Source organism: Toxorhynchites rutilus, chromosome 2, assembly GCF_029784135.1.
Source record: "Toxorhynchites rutilus septentrionalis strain SRP chromosome 2, ASM2978413v1, whole genome shotgun sequence".
Taxonomy (NCBI): Eukaryota; Metazoa; Arthropoda; class Insecta; order Diptera; family Culicidae; genus Toxorhynchites; species Toxorhynchites rutilus.
Genome location: NC_073745.1, coordinates 101,175,059 through 101,192,728, shown reverse-complemented (window position 1 = coordinate 101,192,728; position 17,670 = coordinate 101,175,059). Strand labels below are relative to the sequence as shown.

Below are 17,670 nucleotides of genomic sequence, written 5' to 3'. Positions count from 1 at the left end.
TGGTCATCTCGATTATTCATATGGAACTTCGTGCGAAATTTTAGCTCAATCGGACTTCAATTACTAGTGTTGCAGACGTTCAAATTTGAGTTTTTTGAAAGTCGAAGAATCACAATGCAGGAAATCGGGGTTTTAAAAAAAAATTTGATGCCAAATGTCACAAAATTGCACGAAACTTCGAGATTTACTGTTATCTCGATTTTTTTTTTTACTTTTTGGCACTTGGTTGTTTTGTCGTCTGAAAAGTCCCAGAGTGCCGATTTTTGACAAAAGAAGGAAACTTTTCAAATCATCATAGTTAAGTTTAATAAACAAACACATTTCAACGTTTTCAAAACGAATTCGGTTCTTAACGACCTTTACTGTAATTGAACAATGGCAAGATTCTGAATGAACACAAGTGCCACTGGTCACACAAAAAAAAGTACTCCAATATCCAACCTTCCAAGAAATCGCCCAAGAAGAGCCCACCAAAAATGTGTCCCGTAAATCAATTTCCTGCCAACATTAAACCATGTTTCCAAACAAATCATCCATCACCTCTCTCTCTGTTTTTGTTTCAAAAGCCGACCACCAGGACGCAAATCCTGTTGAAGAAAACACGACCCGGCAACAAACAAAAAAAAAGTCACTCAAAACATACATCCACCCACCCCAAGCGCACACGGATAATCTCATCTCAACGAAAGCTCATTTTAGCAACGACTCGTAAATCCATTTCTCAGCTTGGGCCGCAAAAAAAACCCGAAACGCTTCACTTCCCGTTCGAGCACCACCACGAGATTCTTTTTGACAATGTACACATTCCACCTCGTTTAGCAATTGGGCGTTTCGTCCAAATCCAAACTTTCAAAGCCCGGATAAGAGAGTGAGCAGCGACGAATACGACAACGGGGAAAAGGCTCCCACGGGGGGCGGAGATAGACAGTTCCCGACGATGATATGAATATAAATTATTAATGAAAAATATCACCGTTTCGGACGTTTTGGGAGTTGGTTTTTACAACGCGCTCCGTATTTAGCTGGGGCATTATAAGGATGACGATGATGCTGATGTTCCCTTCTGAAGTTGTTCTGGTGCTGCTTTGAATTTATGACCACCGCTGGCTGGCACTGCTGGGTTTGCCACTTGCCAGCGCTGCTGCACACATGTGTGCATAGAGAGCAGCTGGCGGATCTTCTAGCCAGCCGCCCAGACCAGTCGCTTGTAGTTGATATTCTGCGAGAACCACCAGCTCTAGTTTGTGGACTAATTTATGGCTGTGGCCGCAGATTGTTTTTGTCAGGCACAGAAAGCGAGAGAATTCTCCTAATATAAATTATGATATGTGTGTAAATGGGAAAGTTTTGTTTGATGTTTCGAATAATAGTCAGAGAAAGCGCAGAAGAAAAATTATTAAACGAAACTCGCTTCACCAATTCATATCGGTGAATAGATTTAAGCGCTTGGAAAAGTTTCATCCCTCTGATAGTCTACTAACTCCAAACACATACTGTTTGATTGGTGTTTTTCTCATGCAGCGGTATCGATCCTACAACGTGAACTATTGAAAACTAAAATTACGCAATTATTATTCGAGAATAGCACACTTCTTCATAAACCGTTATTCTATCTGACAATATGTACTAAGTCAAATATTCAGTTATTCATGAACTGGAAAGTCTGAATTTAATCATCAGATATAAAACAAAACAAACCAGAAGTTCTCTGACTGCATTGATCTCCTCGCCACACTTTAGTCGAGCGGAGCAGTAGCTTTGCTTTTTGTGCACAAACTTTTATTCCGATTCCGGCGTATTATTGCCAAAAATTCAAAGATGAAATCGAATGAAACAAAGCCATCCCCTGGAGCCAAATCCTTTTTGTTTGCTCAATGACCGAATGGAAGGGATTAGAAAGTTTCAATACGAATTGAAAATATTAAAATGCAAATAGGTCTGGGTAAGCCATTTACGACTCAACAAAAAAAAAGAAAAGATTACTGCCAAGTCAGGAACAATGTGCAAATGTTCTTTCGAATTTGTGAATAAAATTATTTGTTTATTGGGAGGATTGGGCATACCATTTCAAATGAATTTTTATGTAAATTCTTGGCACTAGGCTCTAGTACAAAACTCTCACTAACAAATGTGTTGGATAGTCTGGACTTGAGTCGGGACTTTATTCGCACCTTCTCCCGACTCATGTCCAATCACTGTTCGTTAGACGCGCTGCTTTTTCGTTTTAATCTTGCCGACAGCAATCTCTGCGGTTGTGGCCATGGTTACCACGACATCGAACACGTTGTTTGGTCGTGCGAGTTGTATCTTGTCGCCAGATCGAATTTAGAAAACTCCCTTCGGGCTGGAGGAAAGCAGTCCAATGTGCCGGTGAGAGATGTGTTGGCGCGGTTAGACCTTGATTACATGTCCCAAATATATGTTTTCCTTAAAGCTATCGATCTTCGAGTGTGATTGTTCATACATCCTTTTCCCCTCCTTTTCGTCCTTCGCGAGCTATCGGTTCCCTTCCTACTAACATTAGAATAAGTTAAATTGTAAACACATATTAAATGTAAGGATAGTTTTAAGAATTGAGTGTGAAGTGTCAGTGTGAATGACAATGTGAATGTGAATGTGAATGTGAGTGCGAGTGTAAACACACATCTCCTTACATCCCATCCTTTTCCTAATGAAAATGTGTCACCCTTCTAAACTCGAGTCGACCGCGAGTAATCGGTTTCCTATTTCATTAACCTTAGAATTAAGGAAACAACATGTTGATATATGCTAGTTGAAATATAATTAAGAGTTTGGCTCCATTAAAATTATGTAACTGAGCCTGTAAAAATAATCTGATTAATAAAAAAAAAGTGTTGTATAGATTTTTTGTTGTTAGATTTGTATAGGTAAAGACGGGAACCTTTTAAAGACGGAGACTGCTATTCGTATGCTTAGTTTATTTTGGATTATTTTCTCCGGATGTATACGAATTTGTATTCAATTTGTATTTAAAAGCCATGACCGAAACAAAAGATCCAAGCATACCGCTCACTTACAAATTTCGAAAAGCTCTTTAGAATTACTATAGATCTCGCTCCAGCGGATTATCCGGACCGCGGATAATCGGGGTTCTACTGTATACGAGTCGTGGAATTTTAACCACGCTTGAGAGAGGAATAACTCGATTCAACTAGGATATGAAATCATTTCGGATGATCGTTTAATGTTGAAAAGCTGAACTAAACCACCCAGTAATAATATCGTGCATTTCTTATACTGTAGAGCATGTTTATACCATGTATTCGAAACCTTACAAGTGATTTTTATATTTGGCGATTTGATTTTCGCTCATAATTTCGCAATATAATTTTTCACTTCAAAATCAATTTACCAGTTCGGTACATACAGTAAAACCTGTTTTTGTACGGTTTTTTTTGTGCGAATTTTTTTTGTGCGATTTTCTGTTCTTGTGCGGTGTATGAAGGGAAGCATATTTGACGAAGTTATTGTCCATTTATTTTTTTTTCGATAGTTTATACGCATTTCAGTGCGAAAAAAACATATTTGCGTTTCAATTATCCACTTCTGAAATCATTTCTCTTCTTTCATCAAATACTCTAAGTTTTTCTAAGTTTTTGCATGACATGATTTCTAACAGCAACACGTTTCGACATGCAACTAAAAGCACAAAACAGCCACGCGCAACCGAAAAGGCAAAGTGTCCCCTCGCAAAGCAGCGAAACAAAAGGAAATTGAACGGTAAATGGCGTGGATTTGAGTTATTTTCTTGGGGGAAACTTTTTTTATGCGGTCCCTATCTACCGCACAAAAAAGTTTTTTTCAAAATGTGTACCGAACACGATTTTTCAAAGCTACTGGTGAAGTTTCGCACGATTTTTTTTCATGCGACTTTTTTGTGCGGTCCCTATCCCCCGCACAAAAAAAAGGTTTGCCTGTACCTAACATCACCTCTTTGTTAACTCACATACTGAAATATAACAATCAGTGAATTTAATTTTGGAAATAAACCATTCAAAATGCTTAATATCGAGGTCGCAGAAATTACATCCGCACACAGAATCAATTATGATATCGAACGTGTTTACATTTTCTTATGCAATGGAAACAACATTTCATTCAGATTTATTGAGGTTTCTTTAATGTTTCTAGACTTTGTTGTGGTTGGTGGCATCTTATTCACGATTATTACAGTTTTCAAATCATCAAATCATGCAGCGTGCAGGCAAAAAATTCGTTGCATTTGAGATATTTCATTGATCGAAAAAACTTTTTGTACAACATAAAGAATAAATTTTTTTTCGAACAGACAACACGGCCATTTGATTATGTCAAATAGCATCCGTGATGACAGATGTACAGTGTTGACATCCGGAGACAACATTCGAGTTTGGAACCCAGATTATTTTTTGATGTAGAACTACGTCTTTCAGGGAGGGTGCCAAATCAGAAAACAGGCCACGTTTTTATGAAATAAAGTCAATGTTAATAACTATTTTCACTGTGAACGAATTCTCATGATTTGCACACCCATCGAATCGGAATTTCTCTAAGATTTGTTTGATATGCTATACATTACAATTCGCCAATCACTAAATGGTTTAAATTCACGAAAACTCCTGCCTCTGCTCTGCCGATTTGTGTGCTAACCCTACCCGTATTTCGATTGCTTATAACTCGAGCATTTCTTAACAAATCGGAAAGATGTTTGCATCAATTGGTAGGAAATATTTCTACGCGTCTATCACAATTGATAAAATATTTTTTTTCATAAGATGATCAATTGAATAATTGTAAAATATCAATGCGTTATTTAAAGCCCTAACTGCCAAGTTTTGATTGGCCCGATTTACGGTTTCCAGACTCCAAAATCGATGTACCTGTGAAAATCCGCTCTGCAAATATACATGCAAGTCGGAGGTATATTTGTTTTCATTGAACTGTGTTTCCCTAACACGAACTTCAAAAACAATGTGCCTGGGGGAATCCGCTTTGTCAAAACATGCAAGTCGACAGTATTTTTTTCCCACTGAGCCGTGTTTCCCCTAACATGGCCTTCAAAATTAATGTGCCTGGAGGAATCCGCTTTGCAAATACATGCAAGTCGGGGGTATTTTTTGGTGTTGAGTATTTTTGTACTCGCTTGTCGTTGTGCAGACCGGAATATGTTTCCCTGAAACGTACTTTTAAACTGAGAAATCTGGGAAAATCGTCATTTCAGATACTAGAGCTGAATGAACTTTCGCGATTCGAGAACTACGAAAACATGAAATGTGCAATATTTTCCAAGGGAAATGTAAAATACAATGATCGTTTGACAATTCTTCTGTTCACATATTTTGGTAGTCCTAGGCATCATATCAAACGTAAAAGGACGTTCACCAAATTTATTTGTAACGTAGAACATAATCTATTGCAAAAATCTCGGTGCATTCTAAAATAATATTCAAATTGGTGAACAAATGGATTGCATAATATAATTGCGTAGTTCTTCGTCGGAAATATGCGGTCGTGTCCTAGATACAACTCCTTACAATTTTTTAATAAATTGGATGACCCGGTAGTTTAAAAATGTGAAAATTTGCATGAAAAATTTTATATCATGTTATTTGGTTGCTCAAAACACTTTACTTCGACCCTCAATCAACCAATTTTCTATATATTTCCTTACATTTGTACAAAAACTCTCCAACTATGTATATAAAAATGGAAATCGGTCTATCTGTCTGTCTGTCTGATTCTAATGGATTTGGAAATTACTGAGCCGATCGGCGTGAAAATCGGCAAACGAAACAGAAATTTCTGCATAACTCGAGAACTAATCAAGCAAATGGAGCCAAACTTGGCATGTGAGGGTTTTTGGGTACGAGAAATGTTTCTCCGATGGTTTGACGTATCTCCCACCTCTGTATGGGGGTCCCATACATACAAAACACAACGTCTTGTATAACTCGAGAAATAATAGAGCAAATGGAACCAAAATTGGGATGTAAGGAGCGAAGAGTACAAGAAATGTTTCTATGATGGTTTGAACCCCCTTTCTCCTCTGGAAGGAGAAGGAGGAGAAAATATTTCACATATTTCAGCCAACTAAACCAACTAAACATGACAATTAAAAATTTTCAAAAACAAAGTGCAGCACTATCAAACCTTATAACAATGGAAACACATACAAAAAACTAGAAGTGGGTTATATCTGTGATACAAACGCAAGGTGGACGCAATCAATCAAGGCAATCAATAACTAACAAGCATATAATTTTTAGACATTCTATTTATCGTTACCATATTATTTAATAGGAAAAGAATTACTAACGCTCAAAGTAGAATCGATATACCCCTTCTCGACAATTAGAAACGACGATCGATTGCGGCACTCTTAAACATATGATATTGTAATTGCTGCTTTCATTAATGTGCGTTCATTGATATGTATAGAACGTCTCGTATTCTCTGCTATAAAATACAAAGTCTATGGCACCATTTGTAAGTAAACTATATCATCGATGACAATTATCATCGATACTTCGTTTCAACTGAATTCCCCGTTCAGTCCGGCTGCAGAAAAGAAATGCGATTAGGAGAGAAGAGCATAGTGTTCGGGAGAGCGATCAAGAACATTTCCGAGCGGGTATCGGCTTATATACAGATTAGTGTGGTTTCAATAAAGTGTTTCAAAAGCAACTGGATGAGTAATCAAAGTTTTCTTGCATATTTGTCTACCAGAAGCTTGAGGCATCTCAATTTAGCAATACACCGGTTTTCTATGGGACAGTAAACTATTGTCTAATGAAATGTGACAAGATACCTTCATTTGAATCAATCAAGCTTGATAACGGGCTTAAAATTCATGGTGGGGCAATTATGTCTAGAATATCAACATGAGACAATTGAACTTGATGTTGTTTTTTGAAATACTGGGGACAAACAATATTTTTTTTTGTGTTATCCGAAAGATTGCGCATATAAACATTGTTTTATGAAGAAGTTAGTGATCTGCAATACCTTTGCTGAATATAAATCTCATTGTTATTTGACATTCGCTAACAAGGTGTACACGTGTTCTGTTAAACTGTTTTTTATTTGTTTGAGAATTAGTTCGTTCTTCCAAACCAGAAAGGAGTGCAGGAGTGCAAAATGTAACGAAAAATTAAGAGTTTTTAAATGCATGTTACGCAGAATCGTTCTTACGATATATTTTAATATATATAGCATTAGACGGCGAATTTATCCAGCATTTTTTTCGCCTGAGACATGAAAACAGTGAAAATAGAAAATCAAGTGAGCAATTAGACGAATAAGAGAGGTATATTTTGCGAGTGAATGAAAAGGTAAATCATGTATTATGCATTCTTTCTTTCAACTTGGTTATCGTGAATGTTGTATGCATCACTAGATTTTGTGTAATAATTCGTTCTATCAAACAAACTGGATAGTCCATGTGCAGGAATAAGGGTGATGTAGATGGTGGAGTGGATTAGTAAGATGGCTGCAATTTCATACAAATTCATTGAGCCGTATTCCCGAATACACTTTACGGTGTATCCGCGACGACAACGGCACGGTGTCGACATCTGAATACGAAGTTATCAATATAATATAAAATTATCTTCAGATACAATTTTTGTAAGAAATTATTTTACCACATGGAAAAAACCAAGTTTTCCTTTCGCATTGTACAATAATTTGATACGGAGTTGTTGGTTTTCATTTATAATTTCTATTTGAAAGTTGTTCATTCTGCCTGATAACCCATTATAATCTTTGACGCTTCACTAACTCGTAATATAAACTGACCAGACGTCCCGCGTTACGCGGGACAGTCCCGCATTTCAACGAAATGTCCCGCGTAAGATTCCGTCCCGCGAAACGTCCCGCATTTGGCAAAAGGAACGAAAATGTCCCGCGATATCAATACATTTCAATATCACAATTTCACCATGTTGATTTTCTTAAATGGATGAAGCTCAAAAAAAACCTTTAATTGACAGACTTCGTCTCTAATGCATCCAAAAATCAATACTTAGAGCTGGTTCCATCGCACCGACATTGGGCTTTTTGTTTAGAGAGTGTCAACTGGAAGCGGCAGCAACAAAATTGGAAAATTATTTTTATAAAAGTCCCCTATTGATCCACAGGGACCAGACGTGAGTCAGACGAAAAGTTCATCTTTGGTCCCCTAACTCGGTCAGGGCTTAACGTTTTAAATAAGCCGGAAGAACTAGTGTATGCTCGAAATAAAGAGGTAAAATTGTTTTATGAAGTATCGCAAATGAAGCGCTGGGCGGTCTTACAGAAGTTGGCCGGAACCTGAAGCATGGCCGATGGAAAGATGTATATCAGCGTGTTATTTTACCTTTTCATGGCTTTGGTGGTCGTCTGTCTCTCTATTTTGGCCATTCGCCCAAAAGTTTTCTATCGGTGCAGCTGGGGAAGGTTGGTGGTCTTCGCGACAATATTTATCTTCACCCGATCCATCCTCCAGTGATCTTTTGGCATAATGGGTTTATCCCAGGGTCGGCATAAAGACCACGTCACCCTCCCAACTCCGGCAGCACTTCGTACTATATATCTCCCCGTTCATCATATGACTCGAAAGAAGAGCGGCTTGGACATTCCCTTCACGTCTGTCAGAGAAGGCCTTCTTCGAGAACTTGATGTGAATGATATATTTGACGTCATCGCTTACCTGGGGAACGTGAAGTACCCGGTCCCCTGCCATTCGTTGAGCATCAAGTACGTCAAGTACATCATTATGAGTACGAAAAGAATTTTTTCACTTCTTTCGCCGGAAAGAAGTTTTTCACCAGCACCTCAAGCTACTCCTTCTGGGTGATTGTCTGCTGCTCAGATACGGCCGGTCTCGTCTGACGCTTCCGCATAAAAATGTCCATTTTGGCCAGATTCTTCTCCACCGTTTGGCCGCTTGCTTCGATCTCCCGGCTTAAGGAGCGGCAAAGAGATGATATTGTAAATACCAGATCGGCTATATCTGGCGGACACAAAGTGCCTCAGGATGCCCAACTCCTTTGCTGTGGGGTGGAGCTTACAGTATGGAAAAATCATCAAGTTGCTTGACAGTGCTGCGAATCAACATCCTTGAATCATTTTTGTTGTACTTAATAAACTTAATAAAATTATCTTCCATCGCCATCCGAAATTAGTCCATTTTTTTAATGCATACGTTAACATTAAAATCGATGAAAAATGAACCGAAATTTTCGAGCATTCCATTCGGTAATTTGAAGAAAATTGTAGAATTTGAATCGTGCTTGCCAGGCTCTGATTGAACGAGTGATTTTCGGGCGTAAACAAAATCTAAACCACCGAAAAATCACAACTGAGTGCCGATACTCAGAAAAAAATAATACTGATCAGTTTAGATTCGCTAAACTATGGTTTATGTTCACATAACGTATATACATAACGTTTTGTTTTTTGTGTCCCGCGTTAGACCTCTGACCATCTGGTCACTTTATCGTAATACGTAGTTCAATGGCTTACCGTTCATTTCGTTTTCACCGTGAAGAAAGCGCATCAATTCAGAAAATCATTATTTCAGCGATACCAAGGTGGTATTGTCACGGCCAAAAGTGTCAGTGTTTGTGACGTGAAAAAATATGGTCTGCAAAAGAACATCATTTCACCGGAAAAGCTACACCTTCCGATGACTTACAATACCATAGCTGCCCGTTAAAAATGAATCAGCTGTATGATTTAATGTGTATTTTGCTTCAAAATTTCACAGTACGTATTTTCAACATTTCTTGTTTTTGCTTCATATTGAATGTGATCAATGACGATACAATTTTTTGTTTACCGATCCAAATATACTTCGTCCACCATTCCACCCTATTATGTGCCACACTGATATTCATTAATCATTTTCAGTTAGGAAGGGTAGGAAAGTTCATTTTTTTTGTTCGTGACAACTCGTTTGGCGCTTATGAGTACATATAATAAGCGGCCCTTTTCAGCCTTTTGGAGTTTCAAAAGAGTCAAAATAACAGATTTCTGAACAATGAAACGAATTACATAAAAAAACAATTATTCCGAGCAATCGCAGTCAAACTAATGTCAATGCCCCTAGGCTCTTCTACTTTTATTTCTCGAAGGTTTCAAAAATATCCGACTCAAAATGAATTTTTGGTGATCGTTTTTGTCTGTTGCACTTTACCACGTTTTGAGAACTCAAAACACCATTGACGAATTTACGTTGGATTTACAACCAGATGGCGCAGCGAGTGAAATGAGGATGTTTTGTTTTTTTGGTATGAAATTCGTTCAAATTTTCTAGACAAATCAGAATTTATCTTCAAATGTCCCGGTTTCATGTATTCTTTCCACGCTGAAAAGGTTAGAAAATCATCATTTTACAATGTGCTATGTGTATTACGAGGAATGGCTTGTTATAAGTATTGTAACTTTAATTTTTTTCAACTAAGTAAACGATGAATAGGGTGTTTTTAAGCAATTGACGAATTTACGCAAAGCTGAATCAGCTCATGCGACATCTACATTAGAGCTCAGAACCACAAAAGTGAGGGTGTTTGTTTATTTTACGCACTGAAAAGCAAGATTCGGTGGTGATTATTCATTTTATTTAAATTTAGATTCATTTCAGCCATTGAATGTCGTCAGTATTTGGTAAGAAAGTTGGAGTTTTGTATATTTACGATGGTTTCAACACGCGATTTGACCAAAGTCATAGATAATCTTCGAAAATTTTATGTTTGATGATGCATACCGGTTATTGATACTATGGATAACTGCGATGAAATCGATATCACATCAAATTGGCTGATATCATTGATCATGTAGGGGCCGATACGAGAAAGATTTGCAGTATTTTTAGCGCAAAACACGCTACTCTTGTTTACTTAGTTGAAAAATAATAAAGTTATGATACTTATACCAAGCCATTTTTCAAAATATACATATCACATTGTAAAATGGTGATTTTCTAACCTTTTTAGTGCAGAAAGAATACGTGAAACCGGGAAATTTGAAGATAAATTCTGATTTTTCTAGAAAATTTGAACGAATTTCATTTTACTCGCTGCGCCATCTGGTTGTAAATCCAACGTAAATTCGTCAATTAACGAAATGACAGTATCCCTGCCCTCTTCGCGTTGACGACATTGAGCTACGTACTTGGAATTTGGGAAGCGACAATGACAATTACGGATTTTCAGATAGACACTTTTCGAATGACAATTATGAATGAAAATTAACTTTTGCGAACCAAAAGAGTATTCTATGTAAACGGAAATCATATTTTTCAGCAAGTGGTGAAAAAACCCTATAAGGAAAATATGTTTGAACAATGGTAAGTTTTAGTGGGGATAACGAAAAATTTAGAGAAAATAGGTTAACTTAAGGTCAGGATCAGTGCTTCAAGATATTAAAGAATGTCAAGAAAAAGTTTTCATTCATGTGTTAGCAAATTGAAAATGCCTTCTGGCTCTAATCTGATAGACTCGAGTTCGGGTCCCAAACTTGAATGTCGTCACCAGACTGAACTGAACTGAACATTTGTCATCACGGATTCCATTAATGGTTTTCATGGTTTCATCATTCTAACTACACGATCTTTCTTAACGTGAACGATGTAAACTAGTGTCAACATGAATTTCTAGAGCCAATGCGAAAGTTCTGGCTCTACGGTTAAGAAACAGCGACATTTTGTTTTTTTAAATGTTCCGAGCAAAACAATAAAGTTCATTATGCAAGAATAATAACGAAGGTAGTAAATGCTTTCTACACTGTATACATTAAGGTGCCAATGAATGTCGAAAATCGACCTTGAAAAATCGATTTAATATCAGCTCAAACGGACTTAAGGGAGAGTGGCGCAAAGCGGTCAAAATTTGATTTTTTTTTAAAATCAAAAAAACACCAAAATTCGGGGTTTTCGAAAATGTGTTTGATGTCTTAAAAATGGCATCACACGCCGAGAATTACAGTTATCTAAAAAAACTTTTTTTTTGTCAAAAATAGACTTTTTAGACTGAAAAAGACCAAAAGTAAAAAAATTTTTTTTTCTCGAGATAAGAGTAAATCTCGACGTATCGTGCAATTTTAGGACATTTGGCATCAAACAAATTTTCGAAAACCCTGAATTTTGGTGATTTTTCGATTTAAAAAAAAACTTAAATTTTAACGTCTGCGATTCTTGTAAATGAAGTTCGAATGAGCTAATATTTTGCATTTTATATATAATCGTGCAAATCTACATTTCGCAGCAAGTTCCGGATGGAAAAAACAATAAAACTATTTTTATTTGCACCCAAAACCATATGTTTCGTCTCGTATTCTGAAATATTAAGTCCCAGAGTGTCGATTTTTGACAGTTTTTTGACGTGGGACTACGTCTAACCGGAGTATATGGGGGGTAAAATGAAAACCTATACACAGAACATGCAGGAAAAAATGCAAGATTTCGAATGCTTATAACTCAAACATTTCTCACTGGATCGGAAAGATGTTTGCATCAATCGATAGGGAATATTTCTACGCATCTATCGCAATTAATAAAATGCTATTATTCATTAGATAAACAATTGAATAATTGTAAAATGTTAAGCGTTATCTAAACGCCCTAACTGCCTCGTTTTGATTGGCCCGATTTACGGTTCCCCTAGCATAGCCATCAAAACCAAGCAGGCTTGGGGAAATCGGCATTGCAAATACATGGAAGTAGGGGGACTTTAGTTCTCACCGATATATATTCCCTAACACAGACTTCAAAACCAAGCAGCGTTGGAGAAATCGGCATTGCAAATACACGAAAGTAGGGGGTATTTTTGCTCCGACTGAAATGTGTTTCCCAAACACAGACTTCTATTCCATGGAGCGTGTGGAAATTGTCGTTGCAAATTCATGCAGGTCGGGGGTATTTTTGTTCCGTTTGAAATGTGTTTCCCTAACACAGACTTCAAATCCATGGAGCGTGTGGAAATTGGCAAGGTGTCTGAGGAAATCGGCTTTGCAAATAAATGCTAAATGCGAGCACTTTTATACTCGCTTGCCTTTGTACAGTCTAGAATATGTTTCCTTAACACGGTGTTAAGAACCTGGGAAAATCCTGCAGATACTAGAGGCGGATGAACATTCAAATTTGAAGCATATGTAATATAAAAAGTAGAAATTGAAGTTGTTGATTCATGCAAGCCGGGGATACTTCTGCACCCGCATGTTTTGTTTTGCACTCCAAAAAGCGTTCTCCTAACATGGATTACAAAAGCGGCTATGAACACAACGCTTTGGCTCGGTTATTCATTGCATTGGTTGCATTGAAGGATATGCCTTCATATCCTCTACTCACTGAATTTCTACGCACACCATTTGATGATTAGGCAAAATGTTGATAACCGTTTGCTGGGATAACGCCTATTGATTTAACAATATGCGTTCGACGTACATGTCAAAATCGAAACTGAGTGCCTGAAGCTCATCAAATCCAGCAAATTCGCGGTTCGAGAAGTACGTAAACTTGAGAGATGCAAACTTCAGAGGGAAATGTAAAATAAAATAATCGTTTGATAATTCTTCCGTTCATATTTTTTGTCCTAGGAATCATACCAAACGTAACAGGACTGTCATTAAATTTACTTGAAGCGGAGAACATAATCTATCACAATGTATGAATTGACCTTACATGGCATTTATTCAGTGTTTTTACTTACACAACAATTAAATTGAATTCAGTTGAATTCGGAAATTGTTTCATTCAATCAAAAACTCAATCAATACAAACAAATGATTGCTAAACTAAGGTAGTTCCACGTCAACCTTGCGGTTATATCATAGCTATAACCCACCCATTTTTTTTTTCGAGATGGCAGTAGAACTCGATGCAATGCAATTTTTAGACATTTGGCATGAACTTTTTTTTTTGATAACCCCGATTTTCTTTACTCCCTTGGGTGGTTTTTCGATTTTCAAATAACTCAAACTTTGACCGCTTTGCGCCACTCTCCTTTAAGTCCGATTAAGATGATATTTTGCATAGGATGTTTTATCGAGGTGGTGAACATTTTTCATGGAGTAATTTTTGGAAATTTGTGATAACCATTTTCATTGGCACTCCAGTATACATTTCAATCGAACTCTTACATGTCTCTGGAAATCCAAAAATGAATTTCTTCTATCGTCAACATAGTGTAGTGTATTGTTTGATTTGTCAAAAAGTTTCATTCAAATTTATTCAAATATGAGAGTGATTGAACCAAATGGAACCATCAATCGAAACTCGAACATCGAACTCTGTCTATCCCAAATCCATGTCATGCAGTTAATTACAAACGTCATTCACCGGCTTTCAATCCCAGCATCTATCGATTTCCGAAGTTTGTCTTTCGTCTCAACCCGATCCAAGGCCGCAGTCGTTAGACAGCAGAATGGACCGTTTTCCACCTCATCTAAACACTGTGATGAAAAATAATTGATTCAACCAAAAGCAAGCTCGAAACAGGAAGGCGTAAACAAATTCATGTTTTAATAAACGAGAGTGGTTATTTTTCTAAAATAAATATTGTTCTCGCTTTCTATGCGGCGCGTGTTCGCCATCGGCGAATATCCGAAATACGCACAGAGCACCTGGGGAATGTTTCCTCCTATCGTCGGATACTATCAGTGCGGAATCGATTTGATTTAAAACACCTCCTAATGAAAGTTGTGTCGAAAATCGTCTGCTGATCGACATTATGGATAAACATCTTCCTGGAGCGATAGACAGCCACTAGAGCACTTGAGTAGTGCTCAATTTGCTCTGGATTCGCTCGCACATGTTTGTTTTTCCAAGATATTTGTTTTGAAAAGTTAAATCAATGAATGTTACTTTTCGAGGCAATCCGTTGAAAGGGAAATGTAAATCGCACAGGTGCTGTGCGAAAATGCTTGTTCCCTAGGATTCGAAGCAGCGCTACTTTCGAACCGATTTATCCTTTTAGTTCGTCAAACGCAAACACAATTAGGGGAAGATGGAACATTCATTTCTCATCAATCCACTCTCATCTAGATTTTTGCGTGGGACATGATAGTGAGCTGATCGAATCAGAACAATGTTTACTCAAAGACTCACGATGGAATAATCTGTCTATTCGTTGTTTATAGAAAGCCTAATTGAGCTGTCAAAACACCACTGCGGAGGCGGTGGAGCAGGAGTTGTGTCTTCTACAGTTTTTGCAAATCCCCCACAAAAGTGATTGACGCAAAGTATCGCAAGAAAAAGGCAACTCATTATTTCCCAACAGCAGGTTCGATGCACAGCGCCTATTTTTAGCTCATTATTTTGAGAAAATCTTTCCCGCCGTCCAGAATTACGTTGGATGATTCATATCCCCGAAACATAACCGTGGCGCTGAAAATATGCAGTTAATAATGCTTACAAGGCGTGTTGGGTTGTGCTGTCTTGGTGGCTTGCTCGCTTTCGGCTTCATCAAATGTGGAAACGATTTCCTGAAAACAGTGATTTGTAGATTTTCCTGATGAACTAATCTCCTCTTTTGGTGGGTGGAATTGTTTCCGGAGGGCTTAGAAGCTTAGAAAGGGAACGCGAGTTACAGTGCGATGTAATTACGATCTGATAGAGTGACACTTCGAACGCGGCTCAGATCAGATTTTCCGGCGAATAATTACGGTAATGATAAACAACGCTGTAGACTGATTATGCGGTGATTCAGGCTCGAAATGTTCGGCAATTAACGTTCGGGGAAAAGTCCGAGCAAATCTGAATCTGTCTGAATTTTTCATACAGTGATACAAACGCCGTACGCCACCATGTGGATCTCTTTTCTCTTTTTTTGAATGTCGAAAACAATCTTTCTTTCTACTTAGATAAAGTCAATGAATCATATGAGAGTGAAAAGGTTTGCTATCTGTTTTCAGGATAATGGTTTTTATATCTTTAAGAATGGCAAATGTATGTGGAAATGTAATAAAATTGAATCAAACTCATATTCGCACGGTGGTTGCAATTTCGAATGCGAAAATCAATTCAGAATTCCATCTTAAGCACCCTATTGGAAGGAATCATTTATCAAATCTATATCTATAAAAATGGATTTCTGTCTGTCTGTCTGTCTGATTCTTATGAACTCGGAAATTGCTGAACCGATCGACATGAAAATTGGTATGTAGGGGTTTTTGGGGCCGGGGAAGGTTCTTATGATAGTTTGAGACCCCTCTCCCCTCTCTAAGGGGTGGCTGCCATACAAATGAAACACAAATTTCTGCATTACTCGAGAATTAATCAAGCAAATGAAACCAAATTAGGCATATGGAGGTTATAGGGTACCATAAATGTTTCTATGGTGGTGAGACACTCCACCCCCTTCTCTAACGAGGGGCTGCCATACAAACGAAACATAAATTTCTGCATTGCTCGAGAATTGATCAAGCAAATGAAACGAAATTTGGCATGTGGAGGTGTTAGGGTGCAATAAATGATTCTTGACCACCCCCTCCTCTCTAAGGGGGAACTGCCATACAAATGAAAGACCAATTTCTGCATAACTCGAGTACTAATCAAGCAAATGAAGCCAAATTTGGCATGCGAAGGTTTTAGGGAACACGAAACGTTTCTATGGTAAATAGACACTCCTCCCCTTTCTTTGAGGGGTTTGTACTCCTCCCCCTCTTTATGGAGGGCTACCATACAAATGAAGCATAAATGTGTGCATAACTCAAGAACTTATCAAGCAAACAGAACCAAATTTGCGTGTGGAGGTTTTAGGAGACAAGAAACATTTCTGGTTGGTCGAAACTCCTCCTCCTGATAACGAAAAATAAATTTTGGGCGGGACGAAGTTCGCCGGGTCAGCTAGTGGTTTATAAAATCGTTATTTTTTGGAATCTGATTGTTTTTAACTTTTCTACCTAGATTACTCTCATAGTTTTTTGCTGGAACTGTTTTTGGGAGTTTGTGGAGGAGTATCAATAATTTTTGAGCGATTGTAATGTAACCATGTGCGAGATTTATGTGCCTCGTGCTTTGTGTCGCTCTTTTACTTCCATTACCAAAAAGGTAGTTCCTCGAACCCACGTCAATCACAGTGCATTTCTGGGCCCTTGTCCCACTTCGTAAGCTGGTCTGCTACATTTAATCTCGCTGGATCATACTGTGCAGATACAACTGATCGGACCGAATCCACGACAGCCCCACGCTTGCGTCGATCCAGTATACCACTTTATTAACCTTAAGGCTATGACATTCTAGCGCCGTCTGTGACAACCAGGCTCCAAGGACAGTCGCAAGAAGCTTTAGACGCGGGATCAAAATTTTCTTCAGTGGAACCACCTTGGACCACTACCAGTGCGCACATCACCTCTCCACGAACAATAGCGCGAAAATATGCTACGCACCCGTCATTCGTGCGAAGCTCCAGTTGAATCATCTCGCCTGGCTTGGTATTCCCGAAATAACTCCAAGGCAGTCTGAACGATCCAATATTACGCATCTTCTGTATCCAGCATTGCCATCTCGCGAATGATATTTCATCGATTCTAGCATCCCAGCCACAATCTGTCCGCCAAAGATCTTTAACCAACATTTTTCCTCACACACATATTTCGATCATCTCAATCGGTTCAGTGGTTCAAATGTTATAATTTTCTTCACTCCATCTGTTTATTTTATAAGTCCCATTCACCAATTCAGCTGTAACA

At 38.0% G+C, this 17,670-nt stretch overlaps 1 protein-coding gene across 7 annotated transcripts in view; it reads left to right on the top strand.

Annotated features, from left to right (window-relative positions):
- The window catches only part of LOC129767479 (orexin/Hypocretin receptor type 1-like), a 430,709-nt gene that overhangs the window by 110,018 nt on the left and 303,021 nt on the right, over positions 1–17,670 (top strand). The gene's annotated exons all lie outside the window — the stretch shown is intronic.